At 43.9% G+C, this 6,000-nt stretch overlaps 1 protein-coding gene across 1 annotated transcript in view; it reads left to right on the top strand.

Annotated features, from left to right (window-relative positions):
• The first annotated feature begins 672 nt into the window (after positions 1-672).
• Positions 673-6,000, top strand: part of LOC103824290 (complement C1q tumor necrosis factor-related protein 7) — a 395,389-nt gene continuing 390,061 nt past the window's right edge. Inside the window, exon 1 of the mRNA XM_018925035.3 lies at positions 673-737. The gene's annotated coding sequence lies outside the window, so the exon portion shown is untranslated. The remainder of the gene's footprint in view (positions 738-6,000) is intronic.

Genomic DNA, 6,000 nt, shown 5'->3' with positions numbered 1-6,000 from the left:
TTGCTCAGCCATGACCCTCAGCTTGGGTGTCCCAGCCCCCCTGTGTAATGCCACCCTGCATTACCCTGCAGAGGAAGCCCTGGAGGAAGCCCCTGGACCTGTGCCCAAAGCCTCCAAACCAAGGACTGGTGACTTGTGGCCAGTGTGGGGACCAGGTTCCTTTGGGAGCTCTGAGCACTTTAAGTGTTTGAGGCTGTCACTTCCTGCATTTTGAGGCAGATGCTGCTCCTCCTAAATCCCATGCTGAGGGGACTATATGCCAAAAGCAGCTTGGTTTTTTCCTCTTTCCTGTGCTTTTACCAAGAAGGAGACAGCCTATGCTGCTGTCCAAAGATGATATAACATTACCTCAGGGAGGCTGTGCCCCCAGTCCTGCTAGGACTCTGTCACACCACATCAGTCTGGAGCACAGGATTGCTCCTTGCTCCACAGTATAAAACAATTTCCTTTCAGCAAGAGTTTTACAGCAAGCTCACAGTTGCTTTAAATTAGAAAAGTTGGCAGGTGGCCAAGGAAAGGAGCAGGAGCTTGTTCAGCTGAGACAGACAGTTAGAAAACTCTGTAAGGGCATGAAGCCTCAGATAGGTTTTCACAAAGTACCTTTTTTTGTCATCCTTGCTTTTAAATTTCTTTTAAGGATTTTGAATCACCAAAAACTACCTGCTGGCTTGAACACTACCCAAACAGAGCACGTTGCTTTCCCTGAAAAATCAGCTGTCATCTACTCAACTGTGAAGGTAAGTTGGAACTGATTCTACTTTCCTGAACTGACTTCTCTGAAATGCATTTGGAGAAAGGAATGCAATAGAAAGATCTTCAAGAAAAATGCATATTTTTTTCTGAGATACAGGTAATTCTGTTAGAAATAGGCTGTTGTGGTGTCTCGGTGAAATCTGCTTGTATATCTTCTCTTGTAAGAGATGAGTAATTAACTTGGACATTTATGCACATCCCCACCAGAAAGTTGGCAGACAGATTGTTTAAAAAAAATCAAGGATGTAATATTCTGTCCAAAAAAAATTTGTTTTAAATGTCTACCTTTCACAGGGTTTAGGGTGATTAAATTACCTAAAACATTTTAAAATTATTTCTCTCTATCTAGCAGTAATTTTATATTCCACCAACCCAAACCAGAGATTATTTGGGGTTTTTTGCTCATGAATGATTCCATCATCATTCCAAATCTTCATTCTGACTGCAGTTGCTATGGTTTCATAGAAACTTGTTTTGCAAAAAAAAAAAAAAAAGTCTATAAATACCAAATAAACAGTTTTGCTTCAGACTTGCACTATTGCAAAGTTAAGCTCCTGCATTTACCTTATTAAACTCTCAAAATTATATCCATTTGTTATTTTGCTGCTGTGTTTCTTCTGCTTGGTCGGATTTCTTTCCAGATCATTTTACTTTTTGTGTTTCCATGCTACCAGCAGTGTGCTTCGTGCCTAAGAGTAGGCTGGTGAGAGACCGTGTGTTGTTAAATACAGATGAAATGCTGAGTGTAAGTGATTAATCACAACCTTGGGCTGGGTAGCTGAGAGTATAAGTGGATTAGCAGTTTCAAGCTCCCTTTTTTCTGCTGGGTGTCTGGTTACCATTACCCAGGCAAGGCTGAGGCAAGCATTGCCTGCTGCCCAAAACCTGATAGTCACAGTGGGGGCTAATTCCTCTATCCCACTCATTTGCAAGGAAATGATGAAGTTTTCAGGCTGAAGTCGTAGGAAAATATGGGTGTGAGCACAGCATTACCCACAGCTTGGAGCTGTACAATCTATGGAAATTTAATAACAGGAACCTGCTTCAGAAATCACACAACTCTTGTGTTCTATAGCATGCTGCTGCATTTAAGAAGCAGAAAATCCCTTCCTGTAGTGCCTGTCCTCTGTTTTGCCTGACTTGGGACAACTTCAGCTGTGCTACTGGAGCAGATTTACCCGGGTGAGAATGGAGGGCTGTCAATGCCCCTAATGTTGTGTTCCCATGGATCACACTGTAAGAAAGGTATTTAAGAGCAGAGAAACACAGAGCAGGGAGGGCAGGGAGAAGAGCGCAGAAAATCAAAACTGGAAGTGAAGGAGGTGATATGCCTGCCCACTGTCATGGAAGAAATGCCAAAATCCTGTTGACTTTGAAGCCCGTGTGTTAAGTTTGTGCCAAATGGGAATGCCACCATCACCACCTTTGCTGAACTCTGGAAAGGTGCAGCTAGGAACAACTCCATCAGGCATCTCCTGGGAGAGAACCATGCAGTGTAGGGACTGGGAAGTGTATTGACTCTCTCAGTGTTTGCCTATTCCTTGTCTTTCCTCCACAATACCCCACAATCTGTTGAGTAGATGGGAGTAAAGGTGGTAAAAACTGCTCTGTGTTTCTTATTGATACTGGAGACAGGAGGGTTTCTGAAGCTGAATCTCAGGCAAAGGGACTGCTTCTGGCTCAGCAGCAATGACAGGGAAGGATGCAAACAAAGAAGGTAGTATTTTGTTATTTCATCCCCTTCATCCTCTCCACTGTTTCACTTATCCGTGGCTCAGTCACAGTGGCAAGGGGAGGAGGTAATGGAAATCCACATTTCTGAGGGCTGGGTTTGAGTGCCTGCAGGGGAAGTTCTTCTGTCCCGTTCACATAGCAAACTTCTATCCTTAATTCTCTGTGACATGCCCATTCACAAGTCTATCCCATGCACTGGTAAGCCTGATTTTCAGAGTCCTTAAACAGATGCTGTATGAACATTACATATACTGTCACTGCATGATCAAATAACATCCCTGTTACCAAAGGATCACCTTGAAATGATGAAACTAAAATTTAGATTCACCAGAAAAATGTAACCTCACAGGGAAGCAAAAATCCTAAGGTTTCAATCTTTTACACAAGTAATGGTCATTAAAAATGTGTTTCTGATTCAGAGACCTTGCTTGTCACAGATACAAGGCAGGTCAAACTCCATTTTCACTGCTGAAGTGGATTCTCTGTTAGCAAAAAGGATTGCAAAGTGATTATGTGATTGCCTTGACAGAGAAATCTAGAGTCCTTCCAGGCTCATCTTCGTGGTCCTACCTGGAAAACAAAGGTTGCAAATGAAATAGCCACTGGGCAGATTTGTATTTTAGTTACAGATATAGGGCTGCAACTGTCAGAAAAGGGTATTTATTTCTGCTCCCAGTCTCTCTAAAGTAAAAGGTTCACATCACCTCTCTGCATTCCTCTGTTGGGCTGAAGAAGGAATCTGAATTACTCTGATTTCCCAAAGCTGAAATAAACTGTTTGTGTTCTTCATAAATTAGGATTCAGCCTTCATTTTTTGAAAAGCAGTGTGAAACTGTTCTTGGTTGTCTAAGACTCACCTGATGTTGGAAGCAGATGGGAAAGCCCAAAGGGATGAAAGCAGAACAGCAAAGCACCTGATTCACATCTTCAAAGATACTTTACAGCTTCATTACACCTTTGAGCTGGGATAGGGCCACATGACCAAGGAGTTTACACATTTCTGTGAGGTTTAAGTGTTGGGAAGAACAGAACTGTTTGGAATAAAATTAATTCTTACCACAGAGGATAATGAGGACCACTTTTAAAGGGGAAGAATAGGCTATGAATAATGGGAAAACACATCCTGGCAGTGAGAGATATACAGTTATAAAATAATCCAGAGGGAAAGAAGGGAAAAGTCTCACTGGCTGGGATGTTTCACTGACTCTGGGCAAACCTAGTAGAAATCTGTGGGGAGCAATCTTTCCTAGGCTGAGAGATGTGATAGTCCATATGTTGTGCTGGCTTAAATGTATTGGCTCATCTTCAGTCTATCTACTGTATTTGTTTTCCTCATCCATGTGAGTATCACGTCTCTCAGACCCAAATGGGGCCAGATCTCAAAAATTTAATGGAGATAGTTGATTATGTTTGGACACCATCAGGCCACCCATCCTATTTTCAACTCACATTCTCCCCTTCTCTTTTGGAGAGACCCCAAACCCAAAATCAGACATCCTGCAAGAAACAGGAACATCTCCTTGGCAGGAGTCCAAGGTTGAAGCTAAGGGAAGGGATAAGGAAGGTTTAAGGAAAGGAACTGTTTGGTTAATGGAATGGGGGTTTTGGATGTATTGTAATTCATGACTTTGTTTTATTTCTCTCTCTCTTCTTTTTTTTTTTTTTTTTTTCCCTACATTCTTCAATAAAGATATTTTTCTTTCAGGAAAAAATGAGAGTGGTGAGAGCATTAATAGCTGAGGTGGGACCTGAAACGTAGTTTAAAAAATGTGCAATAAAAACAGGGAGTGACTTGCTATAAAACCAAGGAGAGCTGGACAGGCAGAACTGAAGAGATGAGTGTCCAGTCTGCTCACCCCACCTCTTCCCCTTGGTGTGATGGGCCTCGTGACTGGACTCAGGCCAGTGTAGGAGCCCCATCACTGCAGCACAGGGGAAAGTGATTTGTGAGCTGCTGAGAGAGAGACCTCCCCTGGGTTTCTTACCCCTTGGAAAAAAACAGAGAAACTTGGTTTTCTTCTGGATTTGTCCAGGAAAACTCTCCCTTTTCTTGGAGGGGGACTCTCTTGGTGCTGGAACATACATCTGCTATTCTCACTAGCAGCTACGACTCAAGACCAAAAGTCTTTTTCCTTTTCAGGAGTCTATAAAAACTTGATGTTATGCCAGCCTTGCTAGGCCTGCACTGATGTTCCTGCACAGCGCCAGTCTGCTGCCTTTCAGTGCACCTGGGGATTCAACCTACTTCCCCAGCACATCCCTGCCTGCCACTTCCAATCCTTTTTTGCCATCACTTAACTGTGGAAATGCAGAGAAGCATTTCGATTACTCTTTGCATCCATTCCTTATTCTAGACACCATGCTGGTATTTATTTTACAGAGCAATTGGCTCCTTTGAGTCTCTGTAAGTTCCAGCTCTGCAAGACGTGCTCTGACAGTTATGTCCCAGAGACTGTCCTGTTTTGGCCCCTAAACCTGAGATCATAGCCCTGCATTAGCAACACACACAGTCCCACTCATCTTTGCTTGTCTCCTCCTGTGAGCAACCAACCTGGTTCTTCTCACCTTCCATTTCCCTGGTGTGTCTGTGTGTTTAGCCAGGGTAAACCACTTTCCTGCTTTCTCCCAGGAGGTTCCTGAGGGGGGCAGCCCTTCCTCCCAAACTAGCCATGGATGATGGGCCATCCTGTAGGCTGCTCAAATGACCTGGGAAGGCACTCTCCAGCTTCTGGACTGCTGATTTCCCAGTGGAAAGACCAAAGCTGCTTTGGCCTTTCCTGAGTTATTGTTTGTGCCATTCATACTCCTGCTAGAAAGTGGTGATACCTATCTGCAGATGACCTCTAAACACCAGCTCTGATGTGGGGCAGCAAGAAACTATTCCAGGGAGAGGCAGCAATTTTGGGAGTGGGAATAGGATGGCCTACACTCCAGCAAAACAGCTTGCATAAAGCTGTGTCCTGGTGTCTGGATCGCAGCTCCTGCTCCTCTCCTTGAAAAAGGGAATTTTCATTTCTTTCCTTATCTTGGGTAAAGGGAAAGGAAAATAAAGAAAAAATGTTCCCCTTACTGACTCAACCTCATCATCATTAATTTCTCCATGTGTCTGTAAGTCCAAACTGGGGAAGCACAGATCAAGTAACATCAATAGTCAGACAGATGGGAACAGTTTAGGCAGGATGAGCAGGACCAGTAGTCCTGGCTAACTGTGAAACAGGTTATCCTATGTCCTCTCCCCTCCTTCCTGCTCCCCCAGAGGGAGCACATATTCCCTGTCCTGGGTTGGCCCCTGAGGTCTCAGAGGGGCTGTGCTGCATCTCCTCCATGGACCTCCATGGCTGTGCAGTGAATATTATTTGATTGTCTAGAGAAGGGGCCGTTTTTCTCTGCATTTTAAGTTTTACAGGTGGGTTACACAACCTCACATTGGACCGAGGTTTTGGGAGCTGCACTGGAGACTGCCTTCAGCTTTTTAAGGAGAATTGAGAATTTCCTCTGCAGAACTGCCTAGGA

This window comes from Serinus canaria, chromosome 4 (genome assembly GCF_022539315.1).
Source record: "Serinus canaria isolate serCan28SL12 chromosome 4, serCan2020, whole genome shotgun sequence".
In the NCBI taxonomy this organism is placed as follows: domain Eukaryota; kingdom Metazoa; phylum Chordata; class Aves; order Passeriformes; family Fringillidae; genus Serinus; species Serinus canaria.
The sequence above is the reverse complement of the archived record's forward strand: the minus strand, read 5'-3'. Positions and strand labels throughout refer to the sequence as shown.